The sequence below is a fragment of the Hetaerina americana genome, unplaced genomic scaffold, assembly GCF_022747635.1.
Source record: "Hetaerina americana unplaced genomic scaffold, ioHetAmer1.1.p SCAF_5, whole genome shotgun sequence".
In the NCBI taxonomy this organism is placed as follows: Eukaryota; Metazoa; Arthropoda; class Insecta; order Odonata; family Calopterygidae; genus Hetaerina; species Hetaerina americana.
In genome coordinates, this window is record NW_027287095.1 from 56,754,537 (window position 1) to 56,767,312 (window position 12,776).

Genomic DNA, 12,776 nt, shown 5'->3' on the forward strand with positions numbered 1-12,776 from the left:
CGTCAGGGTCATGATCGTTATGCAGTGGCCCATTTAAGGCATTGAGTTCCCCTGCATTGCGGGAGAGCCCAGAGTTTCAAAGCATCTCCCTTTATGCATTAGACGACTACGACCTGCGACCACACGTCTACACTTCAATGAACCTCGACCGCAGGAAAGAATCCGAAGAAATAGCAACGCGCGCGGAAATTTCATGATTCGCTATTTTTCTTGCAGGACAGCGACAAAACAGTGTTGCCTGAACATCGACACCGAATAAGCGCAGCATCACTACCCCCAAGATCATCGTTCTCGATATCTGCCCCTATTCTCACCTTCTCCTACACCCCTTCATCGTCCTCCTTTCGTCGTCTCTGATTCCATTGGCGCGCTCTTTTCCCCCTGACCTCTCCTTGGATTGGTACACAATCACGAATTTCTTCTGACACTTTCGTATCAGTGTCATGTTCAATTTTTTGCAGCAGTGCGAGGTACACAATTATTTTTATGGCAAAATACAAAAAGGAAAATTCTTTGTCTATATCAAGGACGTTTTGCTCGCTAATATTCTCGTCCAGCACATTTTCACCCAAAGATTTTGACAAAAGAATAATAAATTATGGTCAATATGTCATTTGTTGGCATAGTACACAAAATAAAGCAAAAACCAACCGCGAGACGAATTTTGATGCGACGCGCGTCGTGCCAAAAATGTCTGTCAAAATTGTCTGACAGGATCCAAAACTAATTTTCACTTCCTCGGCTATCTCCCTAACAGTTAAACAGCGATTTGCACGCACCAAAACGCTCACCAATTTGACATGGCTTGGATCTATCGAAGTGGATGGCCGCCCCGTTCGCGAATCTTCATCTGTCGAAGTTCTGCCCGATTTAAAAGGACTGTATCACTCAAAACACTGACTTCGACTCATAGCTTCATTAACCAAGGCTTGCTGAATTATTCCAAATGTCTCCGTAGCACTTTTATCAAGTTTGAAACAAAATTTCACGCACACACGCTGTTCCTCTAGCTCCTTCATTGCTGCCGTTGCACGCGGCGACGAACAGGTTAAGACACGTACCTATGCTGCTGCGTAACGACTGGACGTAAACAAACGCAACACCTCTCGTTTTATCTTCAGATGTGTCGCTAGATGGCGCAATGTGTCTCGTTTCGATCCATTGAACGGTTGGCGCAGAATAAAATCAGTCCGGTTTTTTTTATCACACCTTGTATACACATTTCAAAGTAATAGGTCGACAGAAGGATGGTGGAAGAAGCAGCACGAGGATATGGATAGTTTACAAAGGCAGGGTGAAATTTGTGCCGGTGAGGGTTAACATAAAATTAGTAAGTATAATGGGAAAATCCGTGAATACTATCAAATATTGGTCAGAAAAATATTAACAATAAGGAAATATTCTAGAAAAATGGAAAGTATAACCTCTATGGTAATGATATTAGCCAAGCAAGCTTGGGCATAGACAGAGAATGCGTTTTTGATGTAGATGAGGAAAACTTAGGGACGGGCATAACTGATGATTGGAGTAGTAGTAGTAATAGTTTTAGGGCTGGCGACCGACAGCCGAGGTCATTTGCACCTTTAGGGATGGACGGAAATGGATGAAGTGTGGAGAAAAACCCGGCGTCGGCATTAACCTACTCTTAACGAAAGGCGCCAAGGGGGTCCGCATTTTAACGTCCCATCCTACGGACGGCTCACTCACTCAAAGTGGCCTCCAGAAAGCACCTCAAGTAGGAATCGGGACAACACCGAAAAATAACAGTCACCATTAAGATTCGAAGATTCGGGCCCTCTTGGTGGGAAGCCAGTACGTTAGCTACCACACCATCCCGATACTCTATTAGATTAATACACGAGATAGAAGGGGTATTAAGGAAATTGAAATCAAATGTAGATAACATTCCCACGGAGCTGTTTAAAGGTTTAGCAAAACGTGGAAGTTTTTATGTACTAATTCGTAGCATTTATTAGGGAGAAATTTGAACGGAAGATTTCGTCAGGCCAGTGTCAGTCCCTATTTCAAAAAAGGGAAAGGCAGTCATAGGAGTAAGTTTGATCTCATACGTAGCCAAAGTGATTCTTAGAACCATCAACACGATAATAAGGAGCACGGCAAATGACTACTTAGGGGATGCTCAATTTCAGTTGAGACTGGGAAGGGGCACGCGTGATGCCATAGCAGTAATGAGATTACTAATAGAAATAAACATGAAATACAATAAAAAAGTATCGTATATTTCGAAAAGGCGTTCGAGCGAGTGAATAGGGTAGAATGTTGCAGTAAATAAAAGCACAAGCAAGTTAACCAGTGAATTGAAGGCAGAGATGACTGCATTGAAACATCAGCGTGATAGATGCAGGTTGAGAAATAATGCAAATAAAACGAAGGTTATGAAGTTTACGAAGAAGAAGAAAGTTAAATCAATAATAAAATTGGAGTTAATATCCTAGAGCAGGTGGAACAGTTACCTATCAAGCGTCTTGGACCAATATAGTCGAAATTGTAAGCAATAGAAAGGCCGAAATAAGAATAAGAATTGGGTAATGCAAAGATGCTTTCACAAGGAGCGAAATGATGATAGGAATTGAAAAAAAAATCGTTCACACTTAGTGGGGGAGCGTGGTTTTTGTAAGGCGCGGAAATATGATACTTTAAGCTAGAGAACGGACGTAGATTAGAGCCTTTTGACATGTGGGCGTAAGGGCGGATTAAAAAAGGTGAAATGGACAAAAAGGAAAATAGAGAATACGGTTCTAGGCTCGGTGGGGAAGGAGAGGGGATTCTAGGGAGAAATCCAAAAGAAGCGGGAAAGATGGATGCAGAGCCTTTTCTTTGCGATGGGTTTTCAACAAACCACTGTCTTCGCCCACCATACCAAGTACCTCCTCATTTGTTTTCTGTCCATTTCACCTTCTTCATTATTCTCCCCACCTACATTTCAAAAGCTTCTAATCTACGTCTATTCTCCTGCTTCAATGACCACGTTTCCGCGCCGTACATAACTACACTCCATATCAAAGTTATTAAGAGTCTTTTCTTAATATCCTTACCCAATGTCCCTGTCATCAACTCCTTCCTCCTGGTGAAAGCTTCTTTGCCTAGCGCAATTCTTCTCCTTACGTCCCTACTACTTTGACCGTGTTCGTCCAAAACACTACCGATATACGTAAACTGTTCTACCTGCTCTAGTTTTTGCCTTCCTATTTTAATGTTTAGCTTAGCCTTTTTCTTCCTAGAAAATCGCATAGCCTTTGTTTTATTAATATTGATTCTCATCCCATACCTGTTGCACTGAATTTCCAATGCACTAAGCAATGCTTTCAACCCCTTGTCTGACTGACAAACTAAAGCTTGGTCATCCGCAAACCTAACTGATTTTACGAATTCCCCGCCCACTTTCATTCCTTCCTCCACTTCTTCCTATGCCTCCTTAATCATTTCCTCTGCATACAGGTTGAACAGCAACGGTGATAATGGGCAACCCTGCCTTACACCTCTTCCTAACACTGCCCATCCGGACTCCCCGTTCCCCACCCGCACCTGAGCAGTCTGAGACGTGCAGGTTGCGGATTAGCCTCCTTTCCCTCCAATCTATTCCTATTTTCTGCAGAATACTCATTAGTTTTTCCCAATTTACTCTATCAAACGCTTTTTCAAAATCTACGAAACAGGCAAACACCTCCTGGTTGTGTTCTATATTCCTCTCGATTAATAATCTCATTACTGCAATGGCATCACGCGTACCTCTCCCCTTCCTAAACCCAAACTGATCATCCCCTAAGTAAACATTTACCCTACTCACAATCCTTTTGTTTATGATCCTGAGAAACTTAAGCTGGGTGGGATATTAAACTTATTGTCCTGTAGCCCATATATATATATATATATATATATATATATATATATAAAAGCTAAACATTAAAATAGGAGGGCAAAAACTAGAGCAGGTAGAACAGTTTACGTATCTCGGTAGTGTTTTGGACCAACACGGTCAAAGTAGTAAGGACGTTAGGAGAAGAATTGCGCTAGGTAAAGAGGCTTTCACAAGGAGGAGGGAGTTGATGACGGGGACGTTGAGTAAGGATGTTAAGAAAAGACTCGTAAAAACTTTGATATGGAGCGTAGCTATGTACGGCGCGGAAACGTGGTCATTGAAGCAGGAGGATAGACGTAGATTGGAAGCTTTTGAAATGTTGGTGTGGAGAAGAATGGAGAAGGTGAAATGGACAGCGAAGAAAACAAATGAGGAAGTACTTGGTATGGTGTGTGAAGAGAGGGGTTTTTTGGGAGCAATCCTATGGAGACAGGAAAAAGGGCTGAAGGGGGTATCGACCGGCAGCGGGATGTTGAAGACTGTAATTGAGGGGAGAATGTTAGCCAAACGAGGAAAGGGAAGAAACAGGATAGAGATGTTGGACGGGATGAATGGTGGAAGAAAGTACTCAGAGCTGAAGAGGGACCTGATGTAGAGTAGGATGTTGCGTTTTGTTAGGGGCCACAAATCATTTAACTAGTAATTACGTCCATCCAAAAACCTACCTTAACCGGTAGATTACCTAATAATAAAATAATATATATATATATATATATATATATACATATATATGTGTATACACATATATATGACTGAGAAAGGTATTAGCTAGATTATATCCTGGTTAGACACAGGTTTAGGAACAGTGTGATAAATTCGCACTGCTTCCCGGGAGCGGATGTGGACTCTGACCAAAATATAGTTGCTATGAAATGTAGCGTCCGTTTCAAAAAGATAGGGCAGGGGCGGTGAGTTAGAAAATGGAATGTAGAAGCATTAAATGGTTTGAAAAGGAAGGAATACAAACAGGTGGTAGAGGAAATCATGGAGGATGGTAAAGAGCTAAGGACTATCGAAGAAAAATGGGAAAGGATCAAGAAAGGGCTGTCTAAAGCCGCAAAAGAGAATATTGGAACCGTTTACGCTAAAAGGACTAGGAAACCATGGATCACGGATGAGATGATTACAAAGATGTATGAGCGGCGAAAATTGAAGAATGTAAATACAGAGCTAGGCAAAATGAAGTACAAAGAATTGAACAATAAATTGAGGTGGACAACAAATAAAGCAAAAGAAGCATGGTGGAAGACGCAGTGCAAGGATATGGAAATTCTGCAGAGGAAGGGTGAAATCGGTGCGCTGTACAGCAAAGTTAAATCTTTATCGGGAAATAAGAAAGGGAGATCAACGATAGCAGTTAGAGATAAGGCGGGTAAGGTAATAGTTGACGCAGGAAAGATCCAAGAGAGATGGAAGGAGTATATAGAAGAACTGTATTGTAAAGAGCTTAGACCAACAAAGTTAGACATAGAAAAGGAACATGACGTGGAAGAAGACAGCTTAGGTCCAGGCATACTAGACAATGAGATAGAAAGGGCATTAAGAGAGATGAAGCTAAATAAGGCCGTGTGGGTGGATAACAAAGCCGCGGAACTTTTAAAATGCTTAGGAAAATGTGGGAGGAAGAGGCTATGTGGGCTGATCCGTAGTATTTATGAGGAAGGAATCTGGCCGGAAGACTTTGTGAGATCAGTTTTAGTTCCTATTCCAAAAAAGGTGAAGGCTACATCATGTGAGGACTACAGGATAATAAGTTTGATATCCCACGCAGCTAAATTTGTTCTTAGGATCATAAACTGAAGGTTAGAGAGTAGGGCAAATGATTACTTAGGGGATGATCAGTTTGGGTTTAGGAAGGGGAGCCATAGCATAGTTTTGTAGAATAAACTCATTGTAGTTACTACATGAAATTAACATGCTCCAATGTACAGATGGCATGGTAGTAGCAGCAGGAAAGCGAGAGGACCTGCACGAAACTCTTGAATGCTATGGACGAAATACTTTGGGAATATATGATGAGCATCTACAAGATGTAAACTGAAATTCTGGAATGTGGAAGAAGAAGACTACAGGCAGGTATCATAATTCATGGCAATAAAAGTGGTATAAATGGAATTCTTCATCAAAATTGGGCAGCAGTACTACTTGGGATGGAAGACGTTCGATCGAAATCAAGCGAAGAATAACTCAAGCTTATGAGGTGTTCATTAAGAAGAGGCAGGTTTTATGCTCCAAGAACACCCGAACTTGCAAACAAGAAAGCAGTTTTCCAATACGTTTGCATGGAAAATGGTACTCTAAGGATCAGAAACATGGAACATTGGAAAACTAGACCGGTGAAGAATAGAAGGAGCTTTTTAAACATGGTTCTAGGTGAGAATTCTGGAGATTAAATGAACAGACAGGAAGTGTGGAACGAGGAAGTATAGAGAAAATAAGAAGAGGAAAGTACAATATTGAGAACTCAACGGCAAAGATTAACTCGATGGATCGGACACACCTTGATGCGCAATGTATTATTTAGAATCAAAATAAAAGGGAAAATTGAAAGGAAATTACCGCGAGGTAGACCAAGAGACAAGTACATACGTCAAATTAAGAAGAACGTCCGACAGAAAATTAACAAGGAATTAACACTGAACTGAGATCAATGGAAGGCTGCAGTAAACTAATCTTAGGATATGAAATACTGATGATCAGTGGTGATAGTATTAAGTCTTCCAGCTTAATTCCTTCCTCAAAAATGCTACGAATGAGTCATAATGATTCTTCCTTCCCAGTTTCCCCTGAATTTTTGAGTAGTTCTTCATAGATAAAATTATTTCCAGTCTTCTTCGATTTCATTCCCTATGATGCTTCTTACAGTCAAGTATCAAGCTGCTATTATTAACTACTTGGCATATGATCTCTACGTATCATACAGTTTCTCCAAATATTTTTCCATCTTGTCAGCAGCCCTTCTTCGAATAATATTCTCCAGATTTATCTTTAATAATGCGAACGGAATTCCATTTCTTAAATCATGACAGTTTTAATTCAATGATTCAGTTTTAAGTAGTCATTCTCTGACGTTTGCAACATACTACACAGAATTCATTTTTAAAATCCAGCCAGATTTTTTAAGCCATCTTGGCAATACTACTGTGGATTATCAACGGCTATCGGTGATTGTATCTTACAACTGAATAAACGTTATGCTCAATGAGACACTATACTACATTTAGTATAAAAAGAGTATTTTTGCAGGGGAAATGATCATTCTTACCTAATTGAATGTGTTAGAGAGGTTGAATACTCCTCACAATTGGAATCACGATACAATTTCCACACCGATACGTTTAACATACGAGGGTCATCCGGAAAGTAGTACCCGTTCGTGCCGCATGAAGTGCTGACGACGCGAGTAGCCGCTGGACGAGGTCAGATAGCTTCAGTGGCTTGTCTGCCTTCTCTGAGCCAAGTTGCGTGACGCTAGCATTGCCTGTGTTGTTTCTGTGATTGTTTACAATGTTTAAAAAAATTGAGAACGCCGCCAGTTGTGAAGTGAGGGCAGTGATTAAATTCCTCAATGCAAGAAACGTTCGCCCATGTGATATTCATCGCCAATTAAAGGAGGTGTATGGAGACAATGTAATGGACGAGTCGTCTGTTCGGCGGTGGTGTCGCAACTTCAACATGGGGAGGGGGAACACACACGACGATGAGCGTTCGGGGAGACCGTCTGTCATTACAGACCAACTGGTGAGCTCAGTTGACGAATTCGTGAGGAACGATCGGCGCGTCACAATTGATGACATCTGTGAGCATTTTCCCAATGTTTCTCGAACAATTGTTCATGAAATTGTTAAACACCATCTGCATTATGCAAAAATTTGTGCAAGATGGGTCCCTCGCGTATCTCAATGAGCTGGCGGCGAAGGACTATGCAGCAGGAATACAGAAACTTGTCACACGTTATGACAAATGCCTTAATTTGCTTGGAGATTATGTTGAGAAGTAGTTTAAAGTATCCTCTTTCAAATAAAATTTTTTATGTTTGTTAATATTTACTTTTGTGTCTTTATTTCACGAACGGGTACTACTTTCCGGATGACCCTCGTATATTTTCAAGATATGAAGATATTTCTTCTTGGAAGTAACTCTTTGTGTCTAGTGCGTCCAATTTTACATGGTTAAAATATTTAGCTAAGAACGATCCCGAAAGAGCGAAAGCGTGATTTCCCATATACACTTTTTAGGGTTACTATAAAATTTATTTTGCAGGGGGAAAGGTTAAAAGTTATCAAATAATATCGTTGGCTGGAATATCACTGCATTTCCTCATTTAATAGCCCGAGGAGCAATAAATTACGTAAGCATTATGTAACAGCATAGGTATTATTGAATTATCAGCTTCGATCGCACCCTTACAAAATGGGATTGATATTTAGTTCTGGTTGAACAAATGACCGAAAAGAATTTTATATCAATTTATCAGTGCTTAGTCGCGGTAATAGCATTTAGTATTAGTAGTATTTGGTGTGCATATTTGTCTTTAAGGCATGCTTTCATTACAACTATTTCCTCTAGCATGACAAATCGCAGGAAACTGCTTAGTTAAAGACTGATCGCAACCGAGATAATGGCATGCGTAATCACTTTTAGCAACTAAAAGTAACAAGGTCACGAGCGCTAACTTGCTAGCGTATTGTTTCAAACGCAATGAAGTCCTTCAATAACATCCTCCCGCTCTCTGATTTGCGACTGAGATTAACGTGAATGTTTTAATAAACCTTCAAGAAGGCAAAGATTCGGTTAAACTCCACGTAGTAAACTAGGTCGGTTGCTGCATGACGCCCTTATATGAAGTAGCAATTAATTTTTAATTCCTAAATAGTCACAGCCAATTCAAACCAAACCATAACATGTTCAGACGCTAGCGGAATACACCTCGGATCGACTACAGTTCTGCCAAACCAACAGAAGTTATTATGTACGTATTTTAATTTTATTATAACTGACACTATGATTTTTGAATACCGCAGGCATAAGATACATTCGCTTGAGTCGAAAACGTTTTAATTTCATGTGATGAGGGAATAATCAGACGACATAAACTCAACATTAATAAGCACGCGGAACACCGAGCTCCCGTTAGGTTTTGCTGGCAGTTACTCCATCATCAAATTCCACCAACACAGACACACGCACAATATACATTTGAGTCAAAGAGAATAATTTTGTGAGCACGCCACTCGAGACGCCGTTGATGAATCGACCTTCCCTCCTGCCATCTCCGCACCTCCTTTTCTCGGGGGTTAAACGAAAGACGGAGACCCCTTGATCTCAATTTCGTCTCGCTGCGGAGCTCATTGCCTGTAAACCTGCCTCTATCTCTCCTTCACTCTCCCAAGTTTCATCCCCTCCTCTCCCTCATCCCCCTCACAGCCCATCAACCTCGCTTCCTCCCTCTCCTTCCTGTTTCCGTCAACCCAGACTCCGAATTCGTTCCCATTTCATCCCTCTCCTCCGCACCTTCCCACCCACCCCTTCCCGCTTCGCCACGTCTTCTCTCCGCGTTTCTTGCCGTCACTTCGTTTCCTCGCAAGCTCCGCTGATGGTTCACGCTTTCGAGCAGGGCCGTTAATACCGTTTAATAAAGGGTGGGGGGAAGGAGAGTTTCGTCGGATTCTATTTCTTATGAAATATTTTTATGCCGCTTTGCATTATGATTTAGAATCATGAAAGCACGTTTCTCATCAATTATAATTTCTCTTACTTATTACAAGTTCTCTCCAAAATTATACTATTGCCTAGCAGGGACCAGGATAATTTAAAGAGCTGCCACAAGCCTTTCCGCAGTTTGATTACCCCTGATGATGATGATTTCCATTTCTACAATATCAAAATATAAGAAATGAATTATAAGTGTCACGAAAAATCCTTCTCTTTCCGCATTGCAAACGCTTATTTATATACATGAGATAAGTTTAAGCATGGGTAGGGAACTACTGATTGGAAACAGTAGTACTTAAAAATAAATTACTTTTTTTCCTTGACAATTAAATCTTGAGATAATCTGGAAAGAAGAATTTTCTTAATGCTATTCATGTTGCGTTTAAAAAAATTGAAAATTTCGAAACCATCAGGTCAAAGGTGCACAAAAGTCATTTTTAGAATGTTAAACACTTCAAAAAATTATATTTCTCCAGATCTTTCCAGACTGCATATGACATTTATTATTTAATTAGAGCGATATAAATATTCCCCATTAAATCCCGCAAGATATGCTCGAAGAGCTAAGGTGACAGCCAACGACTCAGAATAAGCATTTGGGTGCTATTTTTTTAGTATGTTTTTAGTTCCTTGCAAGCCACCGCTATGGTGCGTGGTAAGGTATGAATACTCAGCAGACTAATTTTAACCCGAATATTTTTCCCCCGAGAGCGGTTGGACAACGTTTCCTGATCCATTATCGTTCGCGGTATGTGTAGAAGTGTACTGATCAAAAACTGGGGTAACTGGTAAACCAGACGAATGCACATTATAAAATTTATGTTCACAATCCTCTTTGGTACGGTCAAAAATGCATACTATTATGGGTGGTTGGTGAAAATAAAGTGTAGGGACGAGTAAAGATTCAAACGTCAGAGAATAACGATGCACGTAAAAGATAGTAAAAGGAGCAGAAATCAAAAGTAAAACTAAAACAAAACGAAGAATGAGTGTTCCTGGGATCCCCTCTAAAACTCAATTTTTGAAAACCTGAGAATAAAGGCAAAAGAAGACCAAAATTAAATGGAACTGAAAGTAGTAAATATGAGTAAATATATCAAATTCCATGAAGAAAATGCTGTAGGGAAGAGAACGCAAGATGCTATAGTAGTGATGAAAACTTGAATATTAAGGAATTCAGTCGGCTATTCCGTAACTCTGGAGCGCTATATTCCCCCACGGACGTACCATTGTGTCATTCCTTGCAATCTATAAGTTTATTATAATTGTAGTAGGAAAATATTTCCTGAACCGCATCTAACATTCATTGCAGTCAAGTTTAAGGAAGTAAGGATTTTTGGCACTTAAACTTGGATTAGAATTGATATTTTTTTTATCTTTCATTTATAAGATAATTTACTTTTGGATAATTAATTTTTTGAATTCAAATTCATTGGACTGTTGATTAATAAAACTATCTGTCAGAATTAGACATGTGAATAATGATAGATTAAAATTTGTTATTTCTGCTAATAACGCATGGTGAATATATATTCACCAAAAGAAACACTCCAAATTTTTTGACCAACGGGATTGGCAAGCAGGTATCTTGGCAGGCAGTTAGGCCTCTTGCAGATACCCAACTGCCTTTTCGATTATTCTTATGATATAGTTTTTCCACAGTCCGATACCGATATGATTTACAAAAATGGTAAAAATCCCGAAACAAGATTCGCAATTATGAATCCATGCACCAACGTAATCTACAACTTATCTCATTCGGCAATTTGTACAGGGGAGGATATGCGCATCAGAATAACTATACTAAAAATCGATCGTTATCATGCATCATGCGTCAAACCATGCATGGTGACAGATAACCAATTTTTCACATTCCAAATGGCTTTGGATAATGATTATTCATAGGTTTATTAACAATTTCTGGAAATATGAGAAACCACACTATTACGAACTTGCTTGAGCATTTTGAGTGAACATATCAAAACATTTTCCCAATTCAATCAGTTGCATGTACATTGAAAATTTACTAAACCTCTTCACTATGTTTACCAAGAAAATGAACATAATTTATAATGGGCAATATCCCCATTACTGGCAGCCGGTAGTGAATTTCCCCGAAGGTTAACTACAGCCAGGGACATCTACTATTGATTATTAATAATTGTTACAACAATTATTAAAACTATATCATGATTTCTTTCAAAAGCATTGCCTTTAAGAAGCTCTCTTTTATTTTTTATGGTAGTTTTTCTAATAAGGGTAGGTATCTCTCATTTACATTAAATGGTCAATAGTCATTATATAGAACTGATTAATTGTGATAAAGATTTTCGTCAGGTTACTACACTTGGAGTGTTACCACTATCAGAATGATTCAATAAGCGCTAGTTATTAGAAGCATGACTGCAACCTGTAAAACGCATTCGAAGACAATTGGCCGACCATAAACACACACGGGGCAGAGACAGGCTAGGCTTGACTCTTATCTTGTTTGGCAACGACCGTGACTCCATTACTTACAATTCCCAAATTTCCTAGGGCCAGCTTCGTAAATTATGGGCGAAGCACTTATTATATTTTAACTATACTAATAAATCTCTGACACAAAAACGCGAAACTTAAGTTTACTCTCAAGGTATGGAGTTACCCTTAATTCCAAGCAGAAATGGGCATTTGAATAGGGATACCTTTGGCAAGGAACATTATACACATGAAACAATAGCAAAGACAAGCAAATTAAATACTCCAAAAAAGAACAATCTGCAGGACAATGCTTTTTTTAGAGGCTGAAAAAATGAAACAAATTCTACCATCAGGACATCCATTTTCCACGAATATAAAGCATGTAGGTTTGGTCGGGAAAGCGTTTACATAAATGGCAAGCTTTTGTTAAAACAAAAAACCTTGTATTTGCATCAAATAGGTATCATATCATAAGATTGACAGATAATAACCAAGATGTGGGCATGGAGAAGTAAAACACGTGATTGCGACCAATGCGAAAGTGATAATTACTGAAATAGGCGTGTAATTTGAGATAACGCAGGACAAAATTAATGCTATTTTTAAAGTTAAATATCAGAGTTAAAAATATCCTTAACGTTATCTTGAGTGAAGGATTGGTGATATTCCTGATGATAATGCTCCTAAATTACGCTCTCCGTCATAATAGCGCAAATCT